The following is a 9927-nucleotide window of genomic DNA, read 5'->3' as shown; positions in this document are numbered from 1 at the left end:
GAATATTAAGACCCTGAAGAGAGTGCATTTGAGAACACAGTTTTATCATAGGAGACCACTTGCAGGGACCACATGATATCCATGGCTGACACACCCATCTGTCGTTCCTTGTTTGCTGTCATTCAAGTAGTTTCAATAGATAAATTGGTTATTTGCTTTCAAACAAATATTAATGATTAAGTAGCCTTGAAGGGTTTGTAAGTGACTATACTATACAACGTGATGCTAGGCTTAATGTGTCATTTCAATGCTGTTGTACATTATGCAGGGGAAATAATGTCTTATTACACAGTAACTGTGAATCCACTAAAATGTGAACTAGTTTGCCTAGATTAGCCCTTTGGGCAGCACGATGTTGCTCTAGTCCACCAAGGCTTAAAGATCCACAGTGTAGAGGAAAAAATATGAATTAAACATTTCTACTAAAATATATTTTAATAGCTGGTGTTAACAATTTGGGTAACAAAAGACAAATTACATTAATTACATTGTAACATTCTGTAAGTCCCTTCATTTGGAAAACACTGAATGTTTTCTTCAAAACTGTTATACTCTTAAAGTTAGTCTTGCAAATTAATTGTCAACCAAAATTCTACATATTTTGAAGCAAAAAGAAGTCAAATTGAACAATGGTTCAATTCTGATCACAGGTCAAAGATCAACAGTTTCACCTCATGCCTGTAATACACTTGGTGCTGCTTCTCAAATGCTCAGCAATTCATTGCATGGACACTGGAGAATGGGACTGCGATGCAGTTTTCTCTTTTCCTTTAAAGTACATCATTCTTGTACTTTAAAGTGACAGGGTGTTATCATGAACCTCTTGTGAGGTTAAACCACAAAGGCCCAAGCGAATCACCAGCTTTTTTGGAAGAACAAAAGGAAAGGGAAAAAATCTTTAATGACCCTGGGAACTGGAAAACCTAGAAATACAAGTGCTAACATATACATTCCTAAATTCAGAGATTACTACTAGGCATAAAGAACTCAGCAGGTTAATGTCAGAGCTGTAGCTGAGCCTGGAAGAAGGCCTCCTGGGCCCCAACTCGAAGCTGAGAGGGACGATGGCAAAAAGCAAATGCTGTGAATGGTCTGTACCCTACAAGCCCACCAAATTAACCTCCCCCAAGACAAAGCCCCATCCTAAGAAGAAACTGATCACCGCTCACTGCAGCCTTGACCTCTGGAGCTCAAGTCATCCTCTTGCCTCCGCCTCCTTAAGTGCTAGGGTTATAGGTGTGAACCACCTTGCCAGGCCCAGGACAATGCAAGTTTTGTATAATATGGTGCAAAAATATTTGAAATATGTGTGCATTCCTTTTTAACCTTTTCTAGTTATATTGATTTACTTTATTAAATATTGAATAGAAACAATATATTTATAAAATATTTATAATATATATAGAATAAGCACATAATGAACACCTGTGCCTCCAGCTTCTTGTTTAAGAAATTAAACCAAAAGTAATTATAAATGCTAATGATTACTTTTGAAGTCACCTGTACAACTTTTGATGATTACCTCCCCTGCTTTCACATTCTAATGATGGCCACTGTGAGCTCTGTGTATACTGAACCATCATTCTCAGCAAACTGACACAAGAACAGAAAATCAAACACCTCATATTCTCACTCACACGTGGGGCTGAACAATGAGAACACATGGACACAGGGAGGGGAACATCATCCACCCAGGGCCTGTCGCCAGTTGCGGGGCTAGGGAAGGGATAGCAGGGGTGGAGGGATTGGGAAGGGATAACATTAGGAGAAATACTTAATGTAGATGGTGGGGGATGGACGCAGCAAACCACCATGGCACGTGTATTCCTGTGTAACAAACCTGCACGACCTGCACATGTACCCCAGAACTTAAAATATAATAAAAAATTAATTAAAAAGAATTGTATTTTATTTTAATACCGTGTGCACTACATTCTTTTTTCCTAGTTATATGCTATCACATTTAGTAAGCATAATGAATTATATCAGTGACACTTTTGCCATTTCATAGTTTCAGCTTTTGTGCACTAATTATTGCAAATATAAAGTTTCTACTGGCATAAAACCAGGCACACAGACCAATGGAACAGAATAGAGAAATCAGGCATACATCTACACATTTATAAACAATTCCTCTCTGACAAAGGCATCAAGAACGTACATTGGACAAAGAACAGTCTTTTCAATAAATGACCCTGGGAAAACTGAATAACTATATGCAGAAAGATAAAATTAAACCCCTGTCCCTTACCGTACACAAAAATGAAATCAAAATGGATTAAAGACTTGAATGTAAGATCTGAAACTATGAAGCTACTAAAAGAAAGCATAAGAGAAATGCTCCAGGACATTGATCTGGACAAAGAATTTTTTTCGTATGACCTCAAAAACACAGGCAACAAAAGGAAAATAGACAATGTGATCATATCAAGCTAAAAAGCCTCAAGCAAAGAAAACAATCAACATAGTGAAGAGCCAACCACAGAATGGAAAAAACGATTTTCAAACTATCCATCTGATTAAGAATTAACAACTAGAATGTATAAAGAGCTCAAATGACTCAATAATAAACAAACAAAAAATCTGATTGAGAAATGAGCTGCTGAAGAGGCTGAGGTAGGAGGATTGCTTGAACCCAGCAGTTTGAGATGACAGTGAGCTGTGATTATGCTACTGCCCTTTAGCTTGTGTGACAGAGCAATGACCTGCTTCTAAAACTAATAATAATAATAGTTAAAAATAAATAAATACAATTTAAAAAAATGGACAAAAGATCTGAACAGAAATTTCTCAAAAGAAGACATACAAATGGCCAATAGGTAGATTAAAAAGTGTTCAGTATCACCAATCATCAAAGAAATGCAAATCCAAACCACAATGCAATATCATCTCACCTTGGTTGAACGGGTTGTATCAAAAAAAACAAGCAATAATAGATGCAAGGATGGCAAGGATGTGGAGAAAGGAGAACACTAGTACGTTGTTGGTGGGAATCTACATTTAAAAAGCCACTATGGAGAATAGTACACAGGTTCCTCAAAAAAAGTAAAAATAGAATTGCCATGTGATCCAGCAATTTCACTACTAGGTATATATCCAAAATAAAGGAAAGCAATGTATCAAAGACATCTCTACATGCCCATGTTTATTGCAGCACTATTTGCAATAGCTAAAATATGGAATCAACCTAAGTGCTCATCAACAAATGAATGGATTTTAAAAGTTGTATATATACATAACAGAATACTATTCAGGTACAAAAAAGAGTAAAATCCTGTCATTTACAGCAACATCGGAGGCGCTGGCCGTTTTGCTTAACGTAATGAACGCAGGCCGTTATGTTAAGTGAAATGACAGAGAGGCAAATGTGGCATGTTCTCACTCATACACGGGAGTTTAAAAAATGGATCTCTTGAAGATATTAAGTAAATTGGTGGTTACTAGAGGCTAGCAAGGGGAGTTGGAAGAGGAGACGAAGAGAAACAAATATAAATGTATTTATTACCACTAAATGGTCCTCTATAAATGCTACAGATGGTAAATTATATATGAATATTTTACCTCAATAAAAAGCAAATTTAAAACATTCTGCTGTATGTTTATAGAGCATGTGTAAAAGACTTTCTCTAGGGTTGAATCAGTTTTCTATTCCTGCAATAGCAATTTACCACAAAGTTAGCGGCTTAAAAGAACACAAATCTTTGTAAGCTTTGAGTCTGTTTAAAAAACACACACACAAACTTACTATCTTAGAGTTGTTTTGTTTAGAAATCTGGTAGGGCTCTTACTGAACTAACATCAAGATGTTGTCAGGTTGCATTTCTTTCTGAAGGCTCTAGGAGATAATTTGGGTTGTTGGAAGTATTCAGTGCCTTGTGGTTGTAGGATTGAGATCCTGGGTTTCTTCCTGGTTGTAAACTTTGGGTCATTCCCAGCTTCTGAGGGTAACTGGCTTTCCTTGGCTTGTGGTCCTCTTCCACTGTTTTCAAAGTCAGTAATGACAGGTCACGTCTTTCTCATACTGCCATCTGTCTGAATCTCTGCAACCAGAAAAAATTCTCTGCTCTCAAGGAATTATGAGGTTAGATTGGATTTACCAAGATAATTCAAGGTAATTTCCCCATCTCAATTCCCTTAATCGTAATCACATCTGCAAAATCTCTTTTAGCATCTAAGTTAGCATGTTCACCTTATCTGAAGACTGGGATGTGACTGTCTTTAGTGAGGCAATTTTCTGCCTAACCCTAAGACACACAACTTGCAGATGTACAACTAGTTCATGGAGATGAAACAATTTCAACTCTACAAGAAAATATTCTCTAAAACAAGCATCTCATAGTTGTACCAGTTTTCTATTCCTGCTATAACAATTTATAGCAGTAATTTCTATAAATATAATTCTGATACAGTATTATATTTACTTCACAATGTTGCCAATACTGATATCAGATATTTAATTTTATGGTTAGTTCAGGATGATATGTCATTGTGAATAATATACTTGTTCATTCATTCAACAAACTTTTTTTTTTATCAGATACCACCGACATGCTGGACAGTGTCATGGATCCTCAAGATATAGTTGTTAATTTTTTTTTAACAAAGTCCCTCCTGTGATAAAGCGTTTATTCTTTGGGACAGGCAGACATTACTCAAGATAAATAAATGCAAGGGCAAACTAGGGGAAAAATTGGGTTGCAGAACTTAGGATCTGGACCCAGAAAATAGGAGATAAAAAGGGACTCCTGAAAATAGAAGATTAAAAAGGGAGGAAAAAGTGCTGACACACATTTTGCCACACAGATTATTTAGCAATGACAGTAAAAAAATTTAGCAACATGCTCTTAAACGTTTAAGAATATGTTTAACTGCACGAGGCATTTAGTAATTTTAAAGACCAATTGTTAAGTCAAATCGTGATATTTTATGTGTTAGAGTGAGTTCAGAAAGGTCCACTGTATTACTGAATAGGAAGTTTTCATTTCTGAGGATGATACTGATACATTACTGCCACATTGTGTAAATATTCTTTTAGCACAGGCTATTATAAAAAACAACCAGCGTATGTGATCTGTTGTAACAAGAACCGTTTTCTTTTTCTTTTTTTTTTTTTTTTTTGCCCTTATTTTTTTTCCTTATCATACTTTAAGTTCTGGGATACATGTACAGAATGTGGAGGTTTGTTACGTAGGTATACACGTGCCATGGTGTTTTGCTTCACCCATCAACCCATCATCACATCAGATACTTCTCCCAATGCTATCCCTACCCTAACCCCCACCCATCTACAGGCCCTGTGTATGATGGTCCCCTCCATGTGTCCATATGTTCTCATTATTCAATTCCAAAAAAAAGAGAAGCATTTTCTACTTTCCCCATTTCTTAAATACAGTGTTTTAAAAATACCTGTAGGCTAATCCGGCTATTACAATGAGCACCCATAGAGGAAGGAGGATCCTGGATGAGTCTATTTTCTTCTGGTCCTAATGACTCTGCATGAAGCTTAAGAAAGTCAACTACCTTCTTTCCTTTTTTTCTAAATAGCTTTGTTGAGGTATAGGTGACATACAATAAACTGCACATATTTAAAACTGCACAATTTGAGAAGTTTTGACATATATATATATATATATATATATATATATATATCTGTGTGTGTGTGTAAGACCACCACCATGATCAAAATAATGAACATCAATCGCCTAAAAACTTCCTTGTGCCACTTTTTGTTTTGTTTTATTTAAGACGGGGTCGTGTCATGTTGCCGAGGCTGTTCTCAAACTCCTGGGTGCAAGTAATCCTCCTGCCTCAGCCTCCCACAGTGCTAGAATTACAGGTGTGAGCTGCTGTGCTAGGCCTCTTTATACCACTTTGTCATCTCGCCCTTGTGACCTTCCCTGATGCTCCTCTCCAAGAAATCTCTGGTCTGCTCTCTGTCACTATAGGTAAGTTTGCATTGTCTAGAATTTTATAGAAATGAGTCATAGAGTATACACTTATTTTTGCCAGGTTTCTTTCTCTCAGTATTTGTTATGAGATTTATTCTTGTTATATGCATACATTTTTATTGCAAAATAGTGTTCGATTGAGTGACTATATCACAGTTTAACTTTTCATAGCACTTGTTAATGAAAACCTTTGTTGTTTGCAGTTGGAGGGTATTATTTGTGTGTGTGTGTTTGTTTTGAGACAGAGTCTCACTCTGTCACCCAAGCTGGAGTACAATGGCACAGTCTCAGCTCACTGCAACCTCCACCTCCTGAGTTCAAGCAATTCTCCTGCCTCAGGCTCCCAGGTAGCTGGGATTACAAGCATGCGCCACCATGCCCTGCTAATTTTTAATGGAGACAGGTTTCACCATGTTGGCCAGGCTGGTCTCAAACTCCTGGCCTCAGGTGATCAGCCCACCTCAGCCTCTCAAAGTGAGGTGGCGTGAGCCACTGCACCTGGCTTGAGGGTATAATTTTTAAAAAGCTGCTGTGAACACTCATATACAAGTCTTTATACGGACATATGCTTTTGTTTCTCTTGGGTGATACCTAAGAACGAAATGGTTGGACCATCTGCCTGTTTTCCGACAGCGTCCAATTAAAGCAAACCCTTTCTCTCTTAGACATTCACTCAACTCCCAACCTTTGGTAATAGGGTCCTATTAACATCCTATTACTAAGACACCCATCAGTTTCTCCTGGTATGTATTCTTCTTGTAGCTGACCTGGCGCAGTGGCTCATGCCTGCAATTGCAGAACTTTGGGAGGCCAAGGTGGGCGGATCACTTGAGGTCAGGTGTTTGAGATCAGCCTGGCCAACATGGTGAAACCCCATCTACACTAAAAATACAAAAGTTAACCAGGCACGGTGGTGGGCGCCTGCAAGGCTGAGGCAGGAAAATCGCTTGAACCCAGAAGGCAGAGGCTGCAGTGGGCCTGAGATCACGCCATTGCACTCCAGCCTGAGTGACAAAAAAAGGCTCTATCTAAAAAAAAAAAAAAAAAGTTATAGCAAATCCAAATTAATTATAGGTGTGTTTCTAGAGGGCTTTGCCTGAAACTATTTGCTAGAGTTTTTTTTTTTCTATTTTACTTAAATCATCTGACATATTGGCATAAAGTTCTTCAAAATATTTTCTTACTATTCTTTTAACATCTGTAAAATCTACAGCCATATCACCTTATTCATTCCTGATATTGGTAATTTGTATCTTCTCTTCATTTCCTTATCAGTCTGACTAGTGGTTTATCAAGTTTATTCATCTTCTCAAAGACCAGTATGTTTTGGGTTTATTGATCTCAATTGTTTTTGTTTTCCGTATGATTGAATGTTGCCAAGATTATTACCTCTGTGATTCTGCGTACTTTAGGCTGTATTCCTATTCGTTTTCTAGTTCTTAGGATAAAATATACAGTTATTGATTTGAGATCTTTTTCTCTTTTCTAATACGTAGGCTTTTACTGCTAAAAATTTCCCCCTTAAATACTGCTTTACCGGCATTCCATACAGTTTTGTATGTTGTATTTCCACTTTGAGTTTAAAACACTTCCTGATTTCTCCTTAGATTTCCTCTCTGAGTCATAGGCTATTTAAAATGTTATTTTAAATTTTTCAAATAATTGGGAATTTTTCAGATATCTTTCAGTTACCGATTTCTAACTTAATTTCACTGTGCTCAGAAAATTATTTTGGGCTGCCACGTCCGAGACCCGGAGCAACCACCACCTCAATCATGGTGCCGGTATTAGCACTGTGGATACCTCCCACGAGGACATGATTCATGACGCCCAGATGGACTACTGTGGCACCCGCCTGGCAACCTGTTCATCAGACAGGTCCGTCAGAATCTTCGGTGTTCGCAATGGAGGGCAGATCCTCATGGTCGACCTCAGGGGTCATGAGGGTCCTGTGTGGCAAGTGGCCTGGGCTCACCCCATGTACGGCAGCGTCCTGGCATCGTGCCAGGAAATGGCACCTGGGAGAAGAGCCACGGTCATGCGGGACTCGACTCCTCAGTGAACTCGGTGTGCTGGGCCCCCGTAACTACGGCCTGATCCTGGCCTGTGTGGCTGGCCTGGGGCCATCTCCCTGCTGACTTACTCAGGGAAGGACAATTGGAAGTAAAGATCAACAATGCTCACACCATTGGCTGCAATGCCGTCGGCTGGCCCCCGGCTGCTGTACCTGGAAGCCTCCTAGACCAGCCATCGGGGCAGAAACCCCATTACATGAAGAAGTTTACATCAGGTGGCTGTGACAACCTCATCAAGCTGTGGAAGGAGGGGAAGGACAGCCAGTGGAGGGAGGAGCAGAAGCTGGAAGCGCAGAGTGACTGGGTTCGAGACGTGCCCTGGGCCCGCTCCATTGGCCTGCCCACCAGCACAGCACCATCGCCAGCTGCTCTGGGGATGGCCGTGTGTTCCCTGGACCTGTGATGGTGCCTCAGGCAATAATGGTCCCGCAAATCCATACACAAGTTCAACGATTTGGTGTGCTATGTGAGCTGGTGCATCACAGCCAACATCCTGTGGAGACAATAAGGTGACCCTGTGGAAGGAGCCGGTTGAGGGGCAGTGGGTGTGCATCAGTGACATCAACAAGGGCCAGGGCTCCGTGTCGGCGTCAGACACAGAGGGCCAGCAGAATGAGCAGTGACAAGACAGGTGGGGCCTGGCTCCCCACCTGCCAGCTCCAGGTCTGGGCCTTCCTGGGCCAACTGACCAAACAACTGGGAAGAGCCCCCAACTCCAACAGGATCCTTTTCCCGGGAGGAGTTCCAGATGCAGCTGCAGGTTGATCATCCGCCTTAACACGATCAGAGATGCTTTATAATCTACCGTCCCGCTGAAAGCACTCATGTTATGAGGAAGAAACTACAAATGACATTCAAGTCTATTTTAAACCATTTTGGGCCATTTTAATGTACCTTTGGGTTCAGGCCTTATTTGGGGGGTTTTGTTTCCAAAGTAACTAAAGTCATATTGCTTGCAAAAAAAAAAAAAGAAAAGAAAAGAAAAAGAAAAGAAAAAAGTAAATGATTTTGTGTAATTTGAACCATTTCAAACTTGTTTAGTTTTATGGCCCAGAATAGGAACTATCCTGCTAAATGTTTACTGTAATTCTGAAAAAAATGGACAATCTGCTGTTGTTGGTTGACAGTGTTCCACCATCTTACATGCTTCTGTTGATTTTATGTCTACTTTTTCCATCACCTGTTGACAGAGGAGTTTAAAAATCCACTATAATTAGGAATATGTTCAATTTCTTGCAGTTCTATCAGTGTCTGCTTTATGTATACTGAAAGTTAGTTAGTAGGTGCATATACGTTTTCTATTTGTTACAAGTATTCTTTTCCTCTTGTTCTAACTTCTTTTGGATTGAGTATTTTTTGATTAAATCTTATTTACTTTTTTCCTTATTAGTTGTATGCATTGTTATTTTAGTGACTGCTTTAGGGCATACATTTTTAAATTATCCATCTACCTATAAGTGATATTGTACCACTTCATGTATAGTATAAGCACTTACAATAGTATACCTCCATTTCTTATCTACATGAATATGGCAAAAACATACATCAATTTCTTGTCTATATTCACTACAATAATATACGTCCATTTCTTAAATCATATGAGTAAGATATTTGTTGATTTAGGACAGAACAAAAGACTAAAGAAATTCAAAGAATGATAATTGAGGGTTGCTGCCTCTAACAGCAAAGGGTATCTCATGGATAGATATAAATAGATTCAACTGTCTGAATTATCATTCAGTAACGTTCTAAAACTTTGAGACTAACGTCCTCCTTTTCCCTCACATGAATTTTATTTCTTGCAAGTGAAAGTTTGAGGTTGTTATAAACAAATGCCAAGTTTGTTTCTGTCACTTGACAAACTCCATGGTTGGCTGAATCCACATTTTGGAATCTCTTAACTG

General features: G+C 39.0%; 1 pseudogene; it reads left to right on the top strand.

The window, feature by feature from the left end:
- The first annotated feature begins 7740 nt into the window (after positions 1-7740).
- On the top strand, positions 7741-8646 carry LOC108290540 (annotated as a pseudogene).
- The last annotated feature ends 1281 nt before the right edge of the window (positions 8647-9927 follow it).

This window comes from Cebus imitator, unplaced genomic scaffold (genome assembly GCF_001604975.1).
Source record: "Cebus imitator isolate Cc_AM_T3 unplaced genomic scaffold, Cebus_imitator-1.0 Scaffold438, whole genome shotgun sequence".
Lineage (NCBI taxonomy): Eukaryota > Metazoa > Chordata > Mammalia > Primates > Cebidae > Cebus > Cebus imitator.
The sequence above is the reverse complement of the archived record's forward strand: the minus strand, read 5'-3'. Positions and strand labels throughout refer to the sequence as shown.